Source organism: Capra hircus, chromosome 20 (genome assembly GCF_001704415.2).
Source record: "Capra hircus breed San Clemente chromosome 20, ASM170441v1, whole genome shotgun sequence".
In the NCBI taxonomy this organism is placed as follows: Eukaryota; Metazoa; Chordata; class Mammalia; order Artiodactyla; family Bovidae; genus Capra; species Capra hircus.
The window spans coordinates 346,441-356,461 of NC_030827.1; the positions used below are offsets into that span (position 1 = coordinate 346,441).

Genomic DNA, 10,021 nt, shown 5'->3' on the forward strand with positions numbered 1-10,021 from the left:
GAAGATCCCGTGGAGAAGAGAAATGGCAACTCACTCCAGTATTCTTGCCTGGAAAATCCCAATCCATGGGGTTGCAAAAGAGTTGGACACAACTGGATGGCTAAACAACAAGCAACCAACTTCCCTGGTGGTGCAGTGGATAAGAGTCCGCCGGCCAGTGCAGGGGACTAGACTTTGATCCCTGCTCTGGGAGGATCATTCTTTGGCATTGCCCTTCTTTGGGACTGGAATGAAAACTGACTTTTCCCAGTCCTGTGGCCACTGCTGAGTTTTCTAAATGTGCTGGCATATTGAGTGCAGCACTTCAACAGCATCATCTTTCAGGATCTGAAACAGCTCAGCTGGAATTCCATCACCTCCACTAGCTTTCTTCATAGTGATGCTTCCTAAGGCCCACTTAACTTCCTTCACACTCCAGGATGTCTGGCTCTAGGTGAGTGATTATCGGGGTCATTAAGACTTTTCTTGTGAGTCTCTAGGAGATCCCTCGTTTTTCTAGGCCCCCGGCTCGGGGTGCCTTCCTTCCCCATGGCGGGACACCTCGCTTCTGATTTCGCCTTCTCGCCGCCGCTGGGCGGTGGAGGCGATGGGCCAGGAGGGCCAGAGCCGGGCTGGGTTGATCCTCGGACCTGGATGAGCTTCCAAGGGCCTCCTGGTGGGTCGGAGATAGTACAGGGGTTGGTGCCCGGCGCCGAGGTGTGGGGGCTTCCCCCGTGCCTCCCGCCCTATGACGTGCGGAGAGATGGCCTACTGTGCACCGCAGGTTGGAGTGGGGCCGGTGCCCTCAGGCGGCCTGGAGAACCCTCAGCCCGAGGGCGAGGCGGGAGCCGGGGTGGAGAGCAAATCCGAGGGGGCCTCCCTGGACTCCTGTGCCGCCCCCGCAGGCGCCGCGAAGCTGGACAAGGAGAAGCTGGAGCCGAACCCTGAGGAGTCCCAGGACATTAAAGCTCTTCAGAAAGACCTTGAACCATTTGCCAAGGTCCTAAAGCAGAAGAGGATCACCCTAGGATATACTCAGGCCGATGTGGGGCTCACTCTGGGGGTTCTCTTTGGAAAGGTGTTCAGCCAAACGACTATCTGCCGTTTTGAGGCTTTGCAGCTCAGTTTCAAGAACATGTGTAAGCTGCGGCCCCTGCTGCAGAAGGTGGAGGAAGCTGACAACAACGAGAATCTGCAGGAGATATGCAAGGCAGAGACCCTTGTGCAGGCCCAAAAGAGAAAGCGGACGAGTATCCAGAAGCGAGTGAGAGGCAACCTGGAGAGCATGCTCCTGCAGTGCCCGAAGCCCACCCTGCAGCAAATTAGCCACATCGCCCAGCAGCTCGGGCTGGAGAAGGACGTGGTCCGAGTGTGGTTCTGCAACCGTCGCCAGAAGGGCAAACGATCAAGCAGTGACTACTCTCAACGCAAGGATTTTGAGGCTGCGGGGGCTCCTTTCGCAGGGGGACCCGTATCCTTTCCTCTGAAGCCAGGGCCCCATTTTGGTACCCCAGGCTACCGGGACCCTCATTTCACTACGCTGTACTCTTCGGTCCCATTCCCTGAGGGTGAGGCCTTTCCCTCGGTGTCTGTCACCGCTCTGGGTTTTCCTATGCGTTCAAACTGAGGTGCCTGCTCACCCCAGGAATGGAGGGCAGAGGAAGGGGAGAGCTAGAGAGAGAACCCTGGGGTTTGTACTAGGGCTTTGGGATTAAGTTTTTCATTCACTAAGAAAGGAATTGGGAACACAATGGGTGTGGGGGCAGGGAGTTTGGGGAAACTGGTTGGAGGGAAGGTGAAGTTCAGTGATGCTCTTGACTGTAATCCTCACATCACTCATCACTTTGTTCTTCTTGTACAGTTCTTCTGTGCACTCTTGCCACTTCTTAGTATCTTCTGTTTCTGTTAGGTCCATACCACTTCTGTTCTTCATTGTGCCCATCTTTACATGAAATGTTCCCCTGGTATCTCTGATTTTCTTGAACAGATCTCCAGTCTCTCTCATTATGTTATTTTCCTCCAAGTCTTTGCACTGTTCACTTAAGAAGCCTTTCTTATCTCTCCTTGCTATTCATTGGAACTGTGTATTGAGATGCTGTATCTTTTCTTTTCTCCCCTGCCTTTTGCTTCTCTTTTCTCAGCTATTTGTAAGTCCTCCTCAACCATTTGCCTTTTTGCATTTCTTTTCCTTGGGGATGGTTCTGATCACCACCTCCTATACAATGTTATGAATCTCCATCCATAGTTCTCCTGGCACTCAATCAGATCTAATCCCTTGAATCTATTTGTCACTTTCATTGTATAATCATAAAGAATTTGATTTAGGTCATACCTTAATTGTCCAATGGTTTTCCCTACTTTCTTCAACTAAAGTCTGAATTTTCAATAAGGAGTTCATGATCTGAGCCACAGGCAGCTCCCAGTCTTGTTTTTGCTGGTTGTATAGAGCTTCTCTATCCTTGGCTGCAAAGAATATAATCACTCTTCTTTCAGTAGTGACCATCTGGTGAAATTTATTGACTAATGCTATGGCCTATACATGGTCAGCTCTTGTACATGTCCCACGTGTGCTTGAGAATAATGTGCACTCTCATTGCTGGGTGCAGAATTCAGCTTCACCCTGGTGGTCAAGCCTATATTTCGCTGATTTTCTGTTTTCTTCAACTAGCAGTACTTGAGAGAGGTGTTGAAATCTCCCACCATGATGACAGTCTCATGTCTGAAAGTTTCATCACTTTTACATTTATCTTCTATTTATTTAGCCATTTACTTACTTGCATATGTTTTAAACTGTGATTGTCTTCTTGGTTCACTTTATGATTACATAATGAACACACCCCCTCTGATGACTTTTATAACTACATAAGCTGAACCAAGAACTTCCAGATATTCAAGCTGGATTTAGAAAAGGCAGAGGAACCAGAGATCAAACTGCAAACATCTATTGGATCATGTAGAAAGCAAGAGAATTCCAGAAAAACATCTACTTCTGCTTCATTGACTACGCTAAAGCCTTTGACTGTATGGATCACCACAGACTGTGGAAAATCCAGATTACCTTACCTGCCTCCTAAGAAATCTGTATGCAGGTCAAGAAGCGACAGAACTGGACATGGAACATGGACTGGCTCCAAACTGGGAAAAGAGTACATCAAGGCTGTATATTGTCACCTTGCCTATTTTACTTACATGCAGAGTACATCATGTGAAATGCCAGGCTGAATGAAGCACAAGCTGGAATCAAGATTGCCAGGAGAAATGTCAATAACCTCAGATATGCAGATGACACCACCTTTATGGCAGAAAGCAACGAGAAACTAAAGAGCCTCTTGATGATAGTGAAAGAGGACAAAGAACAATCTGGATTAAAACTCAACATTCAAAAAACGATCATGGCATCTGGTCGCGTCACTTCCCATCTATTTGCCATCTATTTACTTTCTCGGGCTCCAAAATCACTGCAAACGGTGACTGCACGCATGAAATTAAAAGACGCTTCTTGGAAGAAAAACGACAAAACTAGACAGCATATTAAAAAGCAGAGACATTACTTTGCCAACAAAGGACAGACTAGTCAAAGCTATGGTTTTTCCAGCAATCATGTATGGATGTGAGAGTTGGACCATAAAGACGGCTGAGCGCTCAAAAATTGATGCTTTTGAACTGTGGTGTTGGAGAAGACTCTTGAGAATGCAAGATCAAACCAGTCAATTGTAAAGGAAATCAGTCCTGAATATTCATTGGAAGGATGAGCTTCCACTGTAGCTGAAGCTCCAATACTTTGGCTGCCTGATGTGAAGAACTGACTCATTGGAAAAGACCCTGATGCTGGGAAAGATTGCAGGCGGGAGGAGAAGGGGATGACAGAGGATGAGATGGTTGGATGGCATCACCGACTCGATGGACATGAGTTTCCACAGCTCCAGGAATTGAAGGACTGGGTAGCCTGGAGTGCTGCAGTCTATGCGGTCACAAGTCAGATATGACTGAGCACCTGAATTGAAATGACTGCAGCTTTCTTTCTCAGACAGTAAAGCGTCTGCCTGCTATGCAGGAGACCCGGGTTCTATTCCTGGGTTGGGAAGATCCTCTGGAGAAGGAAACGGCAATTCACTCCAGCAGTCTTGCCTGGAAAATCCCATGGACGGAGTAGCCCGATAGGCTACAGTCCATGGGGTCGCAGAGTCAGACACGACTAAGCAACTTCACTTTCACATTTTTTTTTTACCCTTTTGATTTCAAACTGTCCAGATCCTTTTACTAACATCTTTTACAAAATTTAGTTTTGTTTTTTTTTTTTGCAGCACCCCATAACTTACAGGATTTTAGTTCCCTGACCAATGGTCAAACCACACACCCTGCAGTGAAGTGCACAGCCCTAACCACTGGCGTCTGCCAAGGAATTCTCGCTATTGTTTTGGTTTCAAACCCAATTTCCTTTAATTGGCAAACTTAGTCTGCTTATATTTGTTCATGGAGATATTTGTATTTTATCTGTGATTTTTCTAGTGTACTTAAATAGTTTTTCTATTTTGGTTTCTCTTTCTTGTTTGGGTATTATAACCTAATTATTTAAAATTTTTATTTGTGTAAAATTCTGCTCCTTGCCCAACAGAAAGAGGATTAAAAAAAAAAAAAAGGCACTGTAATGGGATGAGACAGTTAAGTTTTGGTTCTGCCAGTTACCTGTATGTGACATAGGACAATTTGACTTCTCTGGGCTCTGCTACTGCTGCTAAGTCGCTTCAGTAGTGTCTGACTCTGTGCAACCCCATAGATGGCAGCCCACTAGGCTTCTCTGTCCCTGGGATTCTCCAGGTAAGAACACTCGAGTGGGTTGCCACTTCCTTCTCCAGTGCATGAAAGTGCAAAGTGAAAGTGAAGTCACTCAGTCATGTCCGACTCTTAGGGACCCCATGGACTGCAGCCTACCAGGCTCCTCTGCCCATGGGATTTTCCAGGCAAGAGTACTGGAGTGAGGTGCCATTGCCTTCTCTCTGCGCTTTATTCGTCCCTATAAAATCGTGAGCTTAAACCAAGTCTGAAAGTCCTCCTAGCTCTTGGATTCTCTATGCCCAAACTCGGCTCTTGGTGTATGAAAGATTCTAGGACATCTCAAATCTGAATTTTGGTTTTAGACTGCTTTAAAAAAAAAAAATTTCCAGCTTTATTAAGTTGTACCTAAGATGCAAGATAGCCTTCACAGCACTGGGAAGATTTCAGATTAAAGTAGCATTATGGAAGAAACCCATGAAAACACAGTAATGAGTTTTCTTAAGTGTCCAGAATTGGCTGAACTATAAATTTCATTAAGAGTCAGGAGAGGGAATAGGATATGTTGACATAAGTGTGAGTGGTTATTAGTGTTTTTTTCTAAAACCCATTAGGAACATTTGTGATTCATGGCAAAGGCTCAAAATATCTACCTTAACAGGAGTTTGGAAGTTGACTCCAATCCTCATGGATGACTTTGAGTGGTTCAAAACTTCAAGGGGGGTGGGGTGGGGGAGGAAGTAACTGCCAATGTGTATAAACACGATGTGTGGAAGCAAGAGAAACAGAAGTGGACCCTGAAGATGGAACTAAATCACTAAAATGTTAATGCAGTTGCTTCTTATGGATGAGGAAAAAGTGGTTTCCTTAGATGGAATCTATTCCTAGTGAAGATTATTCAAACCACAACAAAGCATTCAGAATTATTACCTAAACTTAGTTGATAAAGCAGTGGCGGGGCTTGAGAAGACTGATTCCAACTTTAAAAGAAGTTTCAAAGTGGGCTTCCCTGATACTTCAGTTGGTAAAAAATCCACCTGCACAGTAGGAGATCCTGGTTTGATTCCTGTGTCGGGAAGATCTGCTGGAGAAGGGATAGGCTACCCACTCCAGTATTCTTGGGTTTCCCTTGTGGCTCATCTGGTAAAAAATCCACCTGCAATGTGGGAGACCTGGATTCGATCACTGGGTTGGGAAGATCCCCTGGAGAAGGGAAAGGCTACCTTCCTTCAGAATACTCCAGTATTCTGGCCTGGAGAATTCCATGCACACAGAATTGCAAAGAGTCGGATTTGACTGAGCAACTTTCACTTTTCAGAGTGCTACCAAACTTCACTGTTGTCTTATTTTAAGAAATTGCCACAGCCAGCCCAACCTTCAGCAACCACCACACTGATGAGTCAGCAGCCATCAACATCACAGCAAGGCCCTCCACCAGCAGATTGACTCAGTAAAGACACAGATGATGATGGTTAGCATCTTTCAGCAATATTCTAGAATTAAGGTATTCACATTTTTTTTTACATAATGCTATCGCACGCTGCACTGGGGAAACACAATTCATGTAACTTGCTATGTTGCAGTTGCCTGGAAAGAACCTAAAATATCTCTGAGGTCTGCCTGTAGTAGCTCTAGAAAGCCTTTAGAGGTGGGAGGAATGGAGGACTGGGAAATGAAAACAAGGGCACATACTGTACAAGCCCACTTACACGACAGCTGCAGAGAAAACAGGCTGAATCTAGCAGCAAAGCAGATCAGCGGCTGGCAGGCGATGGGCGGGAAAGGGACTGCCCAGAACTGAGGCCAAGGGAACTTTTTGGAATGATGGAAATATCTCTTGGAGGGGTGGTTACATGAGTATATAACTTATATTCACCTAAGTGTACAAAGTGAAGTATTACTGTACTTCAGGAACTTCCCTGGTGGTCCAGGGAAGACTCTGTGTTCTAAATGGGGGAGGCCCAGTTGTAATCCCTGGTCAGGGAACCAGATCTCACATGTTGTAACTAAAGATCCCACATGCTGGTACAGCCAAATAAATAAACATTTATATACATATACACACACATTGTACTTAAAATCATACTTCAATAAATTTGATTACAAAAAAGAGGTCAAAAACTAAACAAAAATCAGTAGAAGTAGTTACAAATTCACTGAAATAAATTTTTTTGAGGTATTAAACAGCTGTCCTGAAAACCTGAAGAGGTGTCTAGGAAATCTGAAAACACAGGGGATCAGAACTCGTTATTCAAATTGTTAAAATACAGGAGTCAGGTTTTCTAAGTTTATTTTAGAAAACAAAACTTTAAAACTCCCGTAATCAGAAGCATAGCAATATTTTAAAAGTTTATAAAGCTTTTTGCATACATTATCAAGACTTTTAGGTGCAGAAAAATTAACCATATTCAATATACAATACAAGCCTTTAAAGAACATGTCAACAGAAAAGAGATGTCTTCCTTTCAAAACGTATACAGCTATACATATAAAAGCCAACATAAGGCCTTTCTTTCCCTCCTGGAATAAATTTATTTTGAATGAAACACTTAAAACTATGTATGCAGCCTTCAACTACAGATGACCTTTGTAGTTGATTTCAGTTAAAACCTTGTATTTAATTGAACTAGAAATGTGGGAGTAAAATACCTAAAATAAAGAAACGAAAAGATAACATGGTAAATAACTTAGAGAATTTATTTGTAAAGTAGGAAATAAAAAGCATGATTTTAACGTTTATTTAGAATATGAACAAAACTAGAAAAAGTTAAACTACTGAAAAGAAGGTAGAGTACTTAAGTTAGCTTAATGGCCAATTAATACAACAAGCAAAACCCAAGTTTCCTTCATGCAGATAAAACTTAAGGAAAAGAAAAAGGGAATGTTTATAGAACAGATCACAACAAATATTTTTAAAATTTACATAAACTGTACATAAATGAAAAAATAAATTAGATGATTTACAAGAAATGTTTTATAGGTTACAATAGGCTATAACTTAGTTTATTATGAATAAAATTTGTAGCACATCATACATTTTTACATCACAGGTTCAGTGTTAGAATAATTTCAACATAACAGAGGTCAGACTTGGGAAGAACAATGCAGTAGACAGAATAAGGCAACTGAAATGGAAATGGCTTGTATAAGTAAAATTAAACATATTCTAGGTATGACTTCACTCTGTAAGTGGACAGAATTAAGATAAGCGCCATTCAACTTCAGTTAAAGTCAAATCACTATATCATCTCACTTTAGTTCACATAAAAAGTCAGAGCACACAATGTATTTTTTAAAAATGACAAAACATCTTAACCTGACTTACATCCATATTCCATTAATTATATTTGGGACAAGGAGACCAGAATATGATGTTAGGTCTATATAGTTATCTTTTGTTTCTAAATGTAAACTAAAAAGGGCACCTCAGAAAAAAGTAGCAGATTTCAAAATGGCTTAAAACCTGTGCTGACTACCTACTTTGCAAGGTATGAGATCCATGATTCAGATACGGTGTATAGCTAAAATAATCTCAGACGATCTGCATTATTGATGTACATTCCACAAATTATACAAAACTGAAATGTTTTCTCTGAAAGGTACTGAAAACTGTAAGCACTGCAATGTATGAAAGATGTTATCAGAAAAAAAGAAAAACAGCAATATCTTGAAACTTAGTTGCATATTTATACAATTCAAAATCTTGAATTTTAACTTTATTCACGCCTTTGAAAAATATATTCCTCATTAGTTTTTTAAACACAAAATTACTGGCAGCTACAGCAAAAAAAAAAGACTGGAAATGTAAAGAGAGAGATAACCTCTTGACTACAGAAAGAGCCAGAATGTTAAGACTTAGGGGTTTTTCTTAAGGAAAAAAAAAACTGACTTCCTCTCAAACACACCATTCAGTACCGACTGTAGTACCTGAAGTCCCAAAATCAACTCACTGCTACATTTATTAAGCTGGAAATGTCAGATACATGTCCAGTCTGATTATTCTCAGGTAATCATATTTGATGTAGATAACTATAATCCATGATATTTCAACTCACAGATAATTAACATTGTGTTTTATAAATCCCACTATGAATTGTGTTTGACAAAAGCAATAAATAATTCTAGGAGGGGTTTATCCCACATCTGCATCCACTCACGAAGATCAAAATTCTGGTGGCTCAGAGGGTAAAGAATCTGCCTACAATGCAGGAGACTTGGGTTTGATCCCTGGGTTGGGAAGGTCCTCTGGAAAAGGGAATAACAGCCCATTCCAGTATGAATCCCATGGACAGAGAGGAGCCTAGTGGGCTATAGTCCAGGGGGTCGACACTAAAGAAAAGGATTACTGAAGAAAATCCCAAACGTATCTAACATCCAAACATCCATAAATTTAGTGGTATGTTTCTTTTTGTACAATGTAAAAGTTCTAATAATGCCCATATAATTTTGAAGTTATAGCACAATAAAATCCCAGATAGCTTTATAGATTAAAGCACACACATACACACACATTTATATATATATAAACCCTTGATAGTACTTTAAGGTGTATCTATTACTTGGCCATTACAGGCAATAACAGAACTAATACCATTCTATTGGTGAGAATCCAAAAGTTAGTATCGCTTAACAGATACAAATAAAATGAACTTTATAAAACATGATACCACACAGCTGAACAATCTCAAATGCTGTCATCTCAAATGCTTCCATGAATGGAGCAACTATCTATCTTTCTCAGGATCCTGATGATCATCCAGTCATTCCCCAGTGTTAACATATCAAACCCTCATTTCACAAACATTCAAAGAAGATACATCAGTGCCTGGGTGCTATTTCTAACACAATGCCAAGTTATGATCCCACACCCACTGAAGACACAAGACAGAATGCATTGAAACTTTTTGGAAGTGGAAATCACTGAAAATTTTTATGTGTCTGACGTGTACCCCAATATTCATCGCAGCGTAATAGCCAGGACATGGAAACAACCTAGATGTCCATCAGCAGATGAACGGATAAGAAAGCTGTGGTACATATACACAATGGAGTATCACTCAGCCATTAAAAAGAATACATTTGAATCCGTTCTAATGAGGTGGATGAAACTGGAGCCAATTATACAGCGTGAAGCCAGAAAAACACGAATACAGTGTATTAACACATATATATGCAATTTAGAAGGATGGTAACGATGACCCTATATGCGAGACAGCAAAAGAGACAGAGATGTAAAGAACAGACTTTTGGACTCTGTGGGAGAAGGCGA

At 41.6% G+C, this 10,021-nt stretch overlaps 1 pseudogene across 1 annotated transcript; it reads left to right on the forward strand.

The window, feature by feature from the left end:
- LOC102182345 lies at window positions 477–1,606 on the forward strand (annotated as a pseudogene). The gene has a single exon (XR_001919779.1). The product of XR_001919779.1 is annotated as a POU domain, class 5, transcription factor 1 pseudogene (transcript).